This window comes from Falco biarmicus, chromosome 2, assembly GCF_023638135.1.
Source record: "Falco biarmicus isolate bFalBia1 chromosome 2, bFalBia1.pri, whole genome shotgun sequence".
Classification (NCBI taxonomy): Eukaryota; Metazoa; Chordata; class Aves; order Falconiformes; family Falconidae; genus Falco; species Falco biarmicus.
In genome coordinates this window covers 89,743,223-89,756,325 of record NC_079289.1, presented here as the reverse complement: position 1 = coordinate 89,756,325, position 13,103 = coordinate 89,743,223, and positions in this window count along the sequence as shown.

Below are 13,103 nucleotides of genomic sequence, written 5' to 3'. Positions count from 1 at the left end.
CAGAAGCTCCCAGTAGTCCCTCCAGAACTTACCTGGGATCAGAAAATAATTTTATCTAGCACAGAAGACAGCTGGATGTTACCATGATCATGTTCGGCAAGCTCCCAGAGATGGATAGCTCATTGAACAACACTACTGTTATGTTGGGTTTGCTTCTGTGCTATATAGATGTATAATTTAAGACAGCGAGATGAAACTTAGCACACAGCACTCCAGTTATTTATTCCTAGCTGAACACAGTCAGTCATTTTATATCTCTATATAGCATTTAATCCATATTGCAATAATTCATGTACCATGTTATACTGCTACACTGAGCCTCTGCCAGTTTCAGATCAGTCACCTCTGTCAAGTCCCATAGGACACAAGGGCCTGTAAGACCTATTCAAAATAATTTTCCACTCTGAATGGCCACTTACGATGTAGCTTCCACCACCAGCCAGGTGCCAGGGGAAGAACAACTGATGTGGAGAATGGCTATTGGAAATGGTATTCTGTCCCATGTCATACCAGCTGCTGAACTTGGGCTCTGTTGTCCTGAATCTGCACTTTCAGGGGCTGCCTGGACAGTCTCTTATTTTAATTGCAATTACTGTCAATAACACTAAGCTGGGGGAGGGGACTTAGACTTAAAGCAGCATATTTTATGTTTATAGAAATGATAATCATGTTCAGAGAGCAGATTAACAGGGCTCTCATAATGATAGCAGTGAAGGCAGAAGACAGAGCTTTCATTTCCATAAAGCATCAAGCAAACCCTTCTTTACTGCCATCACAATCTGCTGCTGACTCTAACTATTTATGTTTATTTTTATGTATTTATTATGAGTTTGTCCCCTGCTGTCAAGGAGACAAGCTTCTTCTCCTTACCTTTCAGGAATGCATTAATCCTGGTGATCAGTTAATGTACGGGGAGGAAACAGAGCAAGGGGAATATAAGCTGCAGCAACCCAGTGCAGTGTAAATCCTAGGAACAAACTGAACCAGACAGAGGAGCTGGTATCTGGGAACTATTCTTAATCCTGACAACTACAAGCAATAAGAAAGCACAGAACCCAAAATTACACTCCTACATAATAACAGACTTTTTTTTTTTTTCTCCAAGTGCAAAATTAATTAATGCATCCAAAGTTGGGATTTTGAAATCACAAAATCCAAGAGCTGTTGCAGAGTTAATTCTCTTTTCTGCTGCTGGCCCCCAAAAGTAGGTGTCATCATGGGCTGTTGGCTGCCTCCTCTTCTACACAGGGGACAATAATTAGAACACCATGAAAAGCCCAGTGAAGCCACCAAGTGCTGGCATGTGGCAGTCTGCCTAACAGAAAAGCGGTGGGGGAAATAGTCCCTTGATGGGTGATATCACTGTAAATAAGCTTTAGATTAGCACAAAGAAAAATTCATCTGTTAAAACCTTACTTTTTTCCTATTTGCTTGGTTGCCAAATTTCCTGTAAGTCCACTGGCTGTATGACGAATCATGCCTGTTAGCATTTTTCCCCCTGGTGATGAACCTAAGTAAAGTTACATCCAGCTCACTCATTACAAACCCAAAAGAACTGAAGGAAAAGACAAAAGGAATCCTAAATTCTGAAATCTCCTATTCCTGGCTGATGTGACTTTTATCTTCTTCTAAGACCTATGAATGCCTTAACTTTATAATGATTTTTAATGATGTTATAGTTTAGCCCTTGCCTTGCTGGTTTATCATAGGGACATCAATGATCAAAACAGCTGTTTTGGGAAGTGAATGGATCGGGTACACAAATGAGCTTTAGTAACTACAACTGAAATGTCTCCCTCACTCCATACCTCTCCACAGCCTCCATAGCAACCGTGTTTGCAAAGGTTCTCAAAAATTCAGTCTTCAAAGAAAAGTAAACTCCTAAAATCGTACTACAAATCTGAAACAAGAAACGCAGAGAATTTCTGCACATGGCACAAGAGGAAACATCACAAGATCTGAACTTTCAAGTCGCACGTCGATTCCAATTTTACAGCTGAAAACCTGTTTTCAGCACCAGTATAGCCCTGTGATGCCTTTAAAAACGAGGAGGGAGGGAGGGAGGGCTTTTCAGCGCAGCTTGGCTGAAACCTTGTGTCTAATGATAAAGTAATTTATAACCCATAAAGGACTCACAGCAAGGCCGGTATCACAACATCTACTGATATTTATGAGTTTGCAGGGACCAGTTCTATTAATATGAATAATATTTAGATTATTAATGAGATATACAAGTCTTTACTGTTCATCTTTCATTAAAAATACTAAGGGAGCAATCTGCAGCCTACTGACATCTGGAATTATGGTTTGTGTTATCTGCAGACTTTGCTTCCTTTGTACAGAATGGGTCAAATCATAAGTGGTTTACAGTGCTCTTTAACATGCAGCTATGGCATAAATAGGCTGAAAAGACAGATGCTAGGCAAGTCAGCAGTTTACCAATTAGACATTCACTGCATTTTCAAGGTTAACACAATTTCTGTCCTGAACAACAAGAAACTGAAGGCTTCTGCATTCCCACTGAACCAGGTGAGTGCTGGTGTTTGAAAGGAGAAAGGGCACTGCTGCCACATAAGAACCTGCATTATAGTAGAGTAAAAGCCCAAAGGTTGTATATAAAATTCTCTGCTTTCCGAGGAGGGCAGTATTTATGCAAAATGTATGTATGTAAAAGTACTTCCTGAACATCGTTTTATTGCCTTTCATTTCAGGAAAAATGTAGTGGTTACAGAAAAGCAAGCTTCAAATTGTCTTTTAAAATAAATTATAGTATTAAGCCTAAATTAGTAAATCTGCCAGTGCTCTGTAATGTCCTCCTTAACCTAAATGTGTGTTATAAGAGGTCTTTTATACAGAAGGTGTGATATGAGTTATCACAAGAACTGAGGAACCTGATTTGGAGTAAGGTCTTTAGACTGTGCAAAGAGGAGTTGCATTTAAGACCAGGTCTATCTGTAACAGGTGAATAGTAACAAATACATCACTGAAGCATCAGGCAAACCCAATGTGAAGGCACACTTTCTGCATTTATCTTCTCTTTTTGACATTTATCTTTGACTCTATTTTGCTAGATTGTCATTGCTGGTATTGTACCTTGTCCAGTTCCTCTGCTGGCATTTTGTTTTGGATCTGTCTAGATCCACACCACAGTGGCAGCAGCATTACCCCCATGATACAGTGCTGCAATCCCTACAACTGTGTATCATTAGCAGGAAGTCATTTTAATGCTTTTGTAAACACCATCAGAGAGCCAGGAGACTATTTGTATTTGGTTTATTGTCACAGACTAAACTGCCTTATTCCAACCCTGTCCATCAAATTAAGTGTTGGACTGGGTTCAAAGTACTCTAAACCTGCCAGCTCCAGGCTGGCATGCACTTTAATAGAACCAGGCAACCACTTTCTAGTGCAGACACTGCAAGCTTATCAGTTACAAATAGGTGTATTGATAAGGTGCCCTTTCTCCATCATACAGAAGACTGCAATCCCCATGTTGAAGGCATGGCACTTTGCTCCAAAGGCTTTGTCACAGGTTTTATGCTTCACATTGGCAGAATGCTTCAGGTAGCTCATTTTCCCCATGCAGAGAAAATGTAGATGTATAAAATATTGGATAATCTTCTTACATAAAACATCTTACATTTTTATGCAAAAATGCAGCATATATTTGGTCCAAAATCTTCCCCTATGAGGTAGCTCTCGTTTTTTACCCAGGGAGAATGAGAAATCTTGGCAGAGTGTTGAAAGAGAGATTTTCTGACCCAGTCATGGGAAGAGACAGTATGATTTTTAGGAAAAAGTCATCCTCTCCTTCTGGAAAGACAAAATATTCATCTCACCACAGTCAGCTATAAAACACAAAACTGTCAACCAAAATATGCTTGCTGAGAGGGGTTTTCAAGCCTTAGCTGGGTGGGAGGATCAGGAGGCGACTCAGGAGCAGAGCTAGCTGGGGAGTGGGAAACACCAGCCTACAGAGCCACCAGGCTGATGTTTCTTCTGCAAAGCAGTGTGGCACTGGTGCCTGCAGAGCATCCCAGGGTGTACTGCAGTGGAGGTGTACCTCAGTCTACACTTGTAACTCTACCTTTAGGTACTGCTGCTGGAAGTTGAGAAAAAGCTTCATCTGCTCAGTCAAAGGCCAAACTAAAAATATTTGCTGGAAAGATCTGCAGTCACAGGGAACAGGAAGGCACAGAAGTAATTAATGCATTTTCTCAATGCTGAAAAAATGCCTGTGGGCAGTCTCCAGAAGCAACGCCAGTAACAAGAGAAATTCTGAATGACTGCACACTCCAGCATATTTCTTTTAGCCTTCACTCTTGATCTTTTGTGTTCACTTTCTGTAAACAGTGAAGTGTTCAAAGCTAAGCTCCACTGCTCATGGAAAACAAGATGCTAGCTTGCCTCTCAGCTGCAATCAAAATTTGAATTGTATGTTTAATAAATTGGGGTTGTGATGGTTAGTTACAAGAGCTAACAAAAGTACCTCCTAGGATTTGCATAGCAATCCTATACAGGAGGAGCTTCAAAGTACAACCATCAAATATTCACAAGTGCTTGTAACCTTTTCACTTGTATCCAGATGCTCTCTCCTGCACCATGCTGTGCAGAAACTGCCACTAAAATCAGCACAGATCCCCACAGAAAACATTACTCAACTTGAGTAAAGGTGACAGAATCGAGTCCTTGCGGGGGGATGAGAAAACCCAGTATTAGTTTGAATAATGAATGTATCTGAGAATATCCTAATCTCCTTATGAAGAGAAAGGCAAAATCTAAATATATTATTCATGATGAATTATTCAGTCAGCTGTGTGTGAATTATCCTGGGAATATTTCTCTGGCTTTTAAAGCTTCTCCCTTAAAACAGATAAATCTAGCTTGGGAAAAACATCCCCTCCTGTGGCCAACCACATTTTCAAACCAGTCTGTCAGCTAAAGATAAATACATTTTTTAAAATATTAGCATTTTTTTCTATTGTAGCAACATCTAGGAATCCCAACAATGTATTTGCATTATTGTAGCAGCATGTAGGAATCCCAGTAATAGCTTCTCATTGTCCTCATGCTGTACAGACAAAGATGTGACTATAGTGCTGTTAGACTCAAGTTAAAGTATAAATGTGTCCTAACAACATGAGATTTTATAAGTCTGAATCTAAAACTCTGGAAAGAAGAGCTAATGGTTGACTAAGCATACAATTTTATATAGAGATATATGTACACACACCTTCAAGACCATCTCCATGAAAAGTAGTGTACTGTCAATGTCACACCTGCCACATGAAGTGAGACAGAATTGTTTCCTTCAGTAAGCCCTGCAGCCAAAACCTGAGAAGCTCAAGAAGGAAGCCTCTATGAATAAACAAGATAGCTGGATTTCAATTTCTGAGCTCTGAAGTCCCTTGAGTGTAATACACTTACAAAAACTATTTTTTCAGAGATTTGTACTGTTAAACTTATTGGGATGGGAGAGGTTTAATACATGCACGCATAAAGAAACAAGTGTACACCAAAATCATCACAGAAGGCAGATATTGTCAGACCAAGCAACTTAAGTTTCTCCATTCTTTACTTCCCTCCACTTTTTGCTTTGGTATGGCAGTTTACAGAAAACACTTGTGTCCCTAGCAAAATACAGAAGGGTAACCCGGCAGATCTAGCAGCCTCTCCTTCACTTACTCTAATGCAAATAAACTGCTATGAGATGGGCTAGTGGGAATGTTTAAAACTCCTACAAAAAAAAAAAAATACCAAACAGCAAAAGAAACCACAACAGCAGAAGAAAATAAAGAAAATGCACTAAGTCTGAAGAAAAGACAAACCAGGAAAAAAAATCTCTTAGCCATGTAAACCAAGACAGGAGAAGGGAAAAGTGTGGCTAAAAATTACCATCGCAGCTGGAAAACAGAAAAACAGCTATGGCAGATCTTAGGTCAAGCTTCAGTGAGAAACTCTGTTCTGTCTTTGCAGGGGGACATTTTGAATCAAGTTTGTGATTCTTACTTCACTTACATGAAGTCTATTTTCCTTTAAATCCTGTGCTCATTCCTGGTGATTTTGTCTCTTTTAATTAAGCCTTCATATCAGACTTTTATTAAGATAGAGGCAAAGCATATACCTTCCTCATTTTCTCAAGGTTATCTTCTGAAATAGACTGAATTCTTGTAATGGAGACTGAGGGTGGAGAGTACTGCTAAATCTATTGAAAGCTGTAATTCCACAATTATTCCTTAGAATACAAAAGATTGCTGTATCTTGTATCTGGACAATCCAATTAGCTCAACATCTGGGAATTAAGCAGGCTGCTGATCATATTGGAGAACTGACCTATTTCAATGGAAAACTGTTGTCTCTGCACAGCAGTCTCACTGCAGCTTGGTAGCTGAGTCTCCAGAATCATCCTGAAATTAAGCATGGGCCCATCACTGCCCAAAGTAGGAACGGCGGTTCCTGAAAAGCACAGCTGTAGTAACTCCCAGCACAAGGCGGGCCAGCGGGCCACAGACTCTGTGCAGGGCATGTCAGCAGGTTGCAGCTCTTAGGCAGGGACAAAAAGAACACTGGAATTAATATTCCACACACATTTAAGGTGTCATAAAGTCAGTTTTGAAGTTTAGAAACCAGCTGGCCCACTTAAATGTTTCCGTAAGCAATGTGATGCACAGGGTTGGGGATGCAGGCATGTGTGGAGAGCACATCGGTGTCAAGACTGGGATACAGGCACTGGCCCATCACGTATGGCCCTGGAAAGCCAGTCTAGATCAACTGAGAAGTAGGTCTTTACCTCCTTGCTATTGGCTTTTGTTCCTGGGTAAACATAAGGGGAAAGGGGTAGAAATGGCTATACAATACCTGTTCACTGACAGGTACACAACACAAAAGTCAATATGGCCATATTTTCCTATGGGTATTCCCAGTCGCTGAATTCACCGATTTGTTTTCTAAACAAGTAATTAGCTAAAGAGAGACTCAGATCCATGAAATATTTAGAAAATTTTTCCATTTCAGAGTTTGAAAAGAAGTCTTGCTAGTTTGAAATTTTTTACTAAATGCATATCTGAAAAGCAAATTTCCCTCCCCTTTCTCCCTCTTTTTTTCCTGCTTGAATAACATAGAGTGACTGACTGTTCTCACAGCTCAGGTTATTGTGTTTTGGAGGGCATTTTTTTCCCTGTAATTGGTTCACTTCACTAGTCCTTTCCTCACTTTGGAGTGTTTCCAGCTGCAACTGAGAGCAGAACCACACAGAGCTGCTTCCATTCTGCCACCCACTGCAGGTGCCTTTCCTGCTAGGGATGGTGCCAGGGCTCTGGCCTCCCTGGGGTGCCACATACATCCATGTCCACCTGCCTCAGCCATCAAAACTTAGAGAAGGGAGAAAAAGCCAAACAAATCTTCCTGGGAAAAGTTATTGGCTATCCTAGGAGGGCACCGTATTCAGCATAGGGGTCTCTTACAGAGGTACGGCGCTCTCTCCAGCCTTTCTTAGATGTGGTTTATGATGCTTAAAACATTAGCATTTGCCTCCACAAGCTCTCCTGATACTATTTTAATCAGTAACAACACAAGTGGAAATTACAGAGAAGTAAATCATCCATCAACAAGAATTAGTTAAATGTTTGGTGAAGAGTAGGTCCACAGCTTCAGGTTTGTGAATGTTTTTGTGGACTTCACATTTTATTTCCCTCAAATTTTCATTATCAAACTTTGTATTGATCTCCTTCTAGGCAAGATAATTACCTTATTCTACAGAAGACCTTATTAAGTCTCAGAGCATCGCATGCTTTAAAAGAGAAAAAAAGAAAAAAAGGAGAAAAATGACAAATAATTGGAAGACAGCAGCGAAAGAGATGTTTGGAAAACAAGTCCTATAGCAATATATTAAGAGGCCTAGTCGTTCAATCTAAAGGTAATAAAAGAGTTGTAACTGCCAGAAATACATAAATTGAATAAATAAAAATCAATATCGGTTTCTTATGTGGCACTCCTCATAAATAGATGTCGGAGAGCTTTGTATTGGAGGTCGCTCTCATTAGATGAGGGCAAAGACAGTTATTTTCAATAGTACAAAAAACATCATTTAGAAATGCAATCCAGAAGGTGATACGTCTCCCTTAAAAGGACTTATTTTCTTAAATCTCCTCTACAGCAGTGTAGAAAGCTTTTATTAAAAATAGCAGGTTTGTTATTTAAGAACAGTAATGGATTTTTTTTCTAGCTGTGTTTTCTGTGTTTTGAGCCCATACACACACGTGCACACACACATATATATACACCTTACACTCATTTATTAGGAAGCAGCAAGGAAAGGCTCGATGAATAAGTTAGGCAAGGAACAAATTAGCTATTGGTCTCATATGAGGTGCCACAATTACTGCTCTTGCTTGACCGTTCTAGCAGTCCTGAGCAGAAGGCAGTCTAAAAGGCCATGTATTTTGTGATGTTAAATATCTTAAAGAGCACAAAAGGTGATTTCTCATTTCCTCTGTAAAATAGTGGACTCTAATGCAGAGTTTTTGCAGGGATGAGTATACCAGAGGATTATTGGCTATTTGGATTCCTCATCAGGGCCTGATATTATAGTCTCTTTAAATGAGCTATAAGGAAATAAAAAATAATGTCCACATTCACTAGCAAGAAAAAACGTTGGGACTGTAGAACGTGATGTTCCCCTGTAGCATACGCTTGCAAAAAGGTCCCCAAACAAAAGACTTTCATTCATCCTGTGGGAACTGCTCAGCGCTCGAGCCCTCCTGTGCAGCAGTCAGCAATAACACTCTCACAGGTGGAGAATTACCTCTGCCATTCAGAGCAGTACACTTATTTATGTCAGTTGGCCCTATCTCTGCTTTGAACAGCGTGCTTGACAGTTCAGCAAATCAGCATGTTACCTCTTAAGTGATTTTATTCACACTAATTCAGAACTATACTGCAGGATGAAAACAAACCCTAGGGAAGCCGCTTGATCCAGCCAGGCATGGCCGGCTCCCACGTTGTTCTGCTGCCAGCCGTCACTGCAGAGCTTGATGCGATCAATACCACATCCTGCCAAATGCCAGTGTTTGTCATCTCAATGAAAAGTGACACATTTCAAAAGTCACAACTTTAGAAGGAAATTCATAGATCAACCAATGAGTACCAGTCACTGAAAATAAAACTGTATTACAACCGGTGGCTAACTAGCCCAGTGCCCACGCGCTGTGGGTTTGAAGGAAGCATTATAATTAGATGATCAGTATTTATTGACATGGGTGGTAGCTGTAACAGGCTTCGGTCCTGAGGGTAGCCATGTCATCCTGGATGTCGCATGAGTGTCTAGGAAGGTATGAGCTCTTTGTAAGCATTTGATCGTTTTGGAGTTTGTTGTAGGGTGAACTTAATGCATCTGCCTTCTGTTTGGCTTCTTTGATTAAACTGAGCCACTTTTGCTCCAGCTGAAGTCAATGGGAGTTTCACCTTTGATTTAATGAGGACCTGGCCTTGCCAATATAAAGGAATTAGCCTTTTCTGATGAGGGTAGTTAGCTGTTAATGGGTATAAGACAAGGGAAAGCCGGAGTCATGGAAAGGAGGGCTTGTATCTCCCATACGAAGATTAGATAAAGCAGAACCAAAAGTAAGAACAAGCAGACACTGATAAATGCCAACTACAAAAGCTATCAGCTAAGACTAGATGATGAGTGGGTGTCATGGTTTAACCCCAGCCAGCAACTAAGTACCACACAGCCGCTCAATCACTCTCCCCTCCCTGCCCCCTGTGGGATGGGGAGGAGAATGGGAAAAAGGTAAAACTTGTGGGTTGAGATAAGAACAGTTTAATAATTGAAATAAAGTAAAAAGAGTAATAATGACAACAATAGCAATAATAGCTATAATGAAGAAGGGAGAGAGAGAGAATAAAGCCGAAAGGAAAAAAAAAAGTGATGCACAATACAACTGCTCACCACCTGCTGACCAATGCCCAGCCAGTCCCTGACCAAAGGCTCCCAGCAACCCCCCCCAGTTTATATGCTGAGCATGACATTCTGTGTCCTTTGTAGCCCGTTGGCTACTTCAGGTCGCCCGTCCTGGCTGTGCTCCCTCCCAGCTTCTTGCGGAGCTTTGCTGGCAGAGCATGGGAAACTGAAAAGTCCTTGACTTAGCGTAAGCACTACTTAGCAATAACTAAAATATCGGTGTGTTACCAACATTATTCTCACGCTGAATCCAAAACACAGCACTGTACCATCTACTAGGAAAAGAGTTAACTCTATCCCAGCTAAAATCAGGACAGCATCCACCTGTTATTCCATACCATTTATGTCATGCCACACTTCCTAATACACTGTCACCTTTCCCATCTTTTGATATAAGCACATAGATATCATTCCCTCAGTCTATGGATCATCCCTGTAAAAGTCTGTTGGGTTCATTTAGTCCGTGATGTTGGGCTCCCATCTGTCTTTAACAGTCTTTCAGGACAGGTAAGATTATATGTGGTGTTGGATTGTTGCATGCTGAAGCCAGTTCTGATTCCATCACTGCTGTGCTTGTCTGGTCTCATCAAAGTTCATTCTTCATTGATGTGGCAATCGAAAGGTTGTTGGGTTCAGATCCCCAAATCCGGAGTGTCAGAGACAGGCACTGCGAGGTGCCCAGTGCAGTGATGGGCACATAGCCTCTGTAGAAATGGTAACATACAGTGTTGCATAGCAATTAACATCACACAATTTAATTCATTGGCTATTCTCACCCAAAATCAAGTCTTCTTGAGGTACACATCAAACTTCCCCAATTCTCTTGTATTACCCACAAAATGCACCTAGGTCCTTTAGGAAAAGCAATCCCATGAATGGGTTTGCCTTTGCCTGAGGCAGGAAAAACCTAGACTGTCTTCCCCAGCACATTTTTAATGCACACTACAGGAACTTTATCCCCTTCTACAGTACATAAAAGTTTTGATTGGGCAGGGCCAGCTCAATTGGCAGATCCTCTGGTGTTAACCAGGTGGCTTTTGCTAAATGTGTATCCCAATGTTTGAAAGGTCCCACCACCCATTGCCCTCAGTGTAGTCCTTAACAGTCCATGGTATCGTTTGATTTTCTCACAGGCTGGTGCATGCCAGGGGATGTGATATACCCACTCAAAGCCATGCTTTTTGGCCCAGGTGTCTATAAGGTTGTTTCAGAAATGAGTCCCGTTGTCTGACTCAGTTCTTTCTGGGATGCCATGTCACCACGAGACTTGCTTTTCAAGGCTCAGGATAGTGTTCCAGGAGCACAGGATGCTTCCAGCCATCCGGTGGTGGCTTCCATCATTGTAAGTACAGGATGCTTACCTTGGCAGGTTTATGGGAGTGTGATAAAGTCAGTCTGTCAGGCTTCCCCATATTTATATTTCAGCCACCATTCTCCATACCAAAGAGGCTTTAACCACTTGGCTTGCTTAATTGCAGCATGTTTCACATTCACAGATAACCTGTGCAATACTGCCCACAGTCAAGTCTACCCTTTGATCACGAGCCCATCTGTATTTTGCATCTTTTCCTTGATGGCCTGAGATATCATGGACCCACCACACTATAAATAATTCACCCTTATGTTTCCAGTGCAGGTCCACCTAAGCCACTTCAGCCTTAGCAGCCTGATCTACCTGCTGGTTGTTTTATGGTTCTTCAGTGGCCAGACTCCTGGGTACCTGAGCATCTACATGACATACCTTCACAACCAGGTTCTCCACCCGAGCAGTAATATCTTGCCACAATGCAGCAACCCAGATGGGTTCACCTTTGTGCTGCCAGTTACTCCGCTTCCATCATTGCAACCAGCCCCACAGGTGCCACCATCCATGAGTCAGTAAAATCCAAAACACAGCACTGTATCAGCTACTAAGAAGAAAATTAACTCTGTCCCAGCTGAAACCAGGGTGGTGTGAAAAAAGTTGGCTCCAGGATCAAACAAAAATATTTCAGGCCAGCACCTTCACAAGAGGTGTTACACTGCTACATGTGAACAGGGTCTTGTAGTGATGGGGGTGTTGCTGCCCAGACTTGGATCCCCTGTATCTCCTGGGAGGGGAGAGACTGCCTACATCTTTGAAACTGTTGATTTTATGCCATAATGTCCATGGACCCTATGCATTTATGCTGCTGCCCTATGTATTAGTCACAGCTACAAGCAGCTCTGTTTTCAACTACTCACAGGTCCACGTGGATGCATAAAACTTATAGTTTTCATCCTACAGTTTATGTTTGTCTCTGGGGTCCACCGTGTTCATCTGATCATTTCATGGATGTGTCCAAATGGAAGCAGCCCCCAGAAGAGCACCCTCTTGTTAGCAGCCTGTCTGCATCCCCATTCTCTCACCACAGTGCTTGCCAGATTTGCTGGGGAGGATGTCCAAAAAGAGAGAAGATTTACAGAATGGAAAAGGATTTTTTTTTATAGATAAACAATGAGTCATCCGTGTTCCCTCCAGGACAGAGGCAAATCTCAGCAGCGGTAGAACAAAACATAAATGCCAATGGAGGGGGGGTGGAGGGAACTGTAACATGCATGTTTGAGCCTCCGAACATGACCCTTTGGGGCAGTTACCTGGCTACCAAGGATTTTAGGTCCCAACCCTTAACCTCATATTCAAGAAAAATTTGGAAATGAGCAAGCAAAGCCATAAAAGCCAAAAACAGTGCAGCACAGAATACATTTTGTAGCAATGAAGCTCAGTTTCATGTTACATTGAGACTTTATTATTTTCTGGTAAGCGTTTTCTGACACATTTTATAAGAAAATGATGATGCTGTTGCCAGAAGATAGCTCACATTCTTGCTATGCATTTGGACATTTATTGGGGAGTGAAGTCCCTTTTGGGGGGTATTAATTGTCAGAGGTGGATACAGATCAGTGAGGTAGGAGACCATTTATTTGTTTGATAGCCTGTAAAAGCGTCAAGTAAATTTTTCCTAGTATTTTAATGCTGAGAGATACAAAATACAAAAGACACAAGGCAAAGGAGAGGGAGTAGTACAAGAAGAGTTTGAGGTGGGGAATATAGAGGGTATCTTCCCATCCTTAAAGCAATCCAAGTTAGTGAGGACTACATACAAGTGCTTTGGTCAAGGCA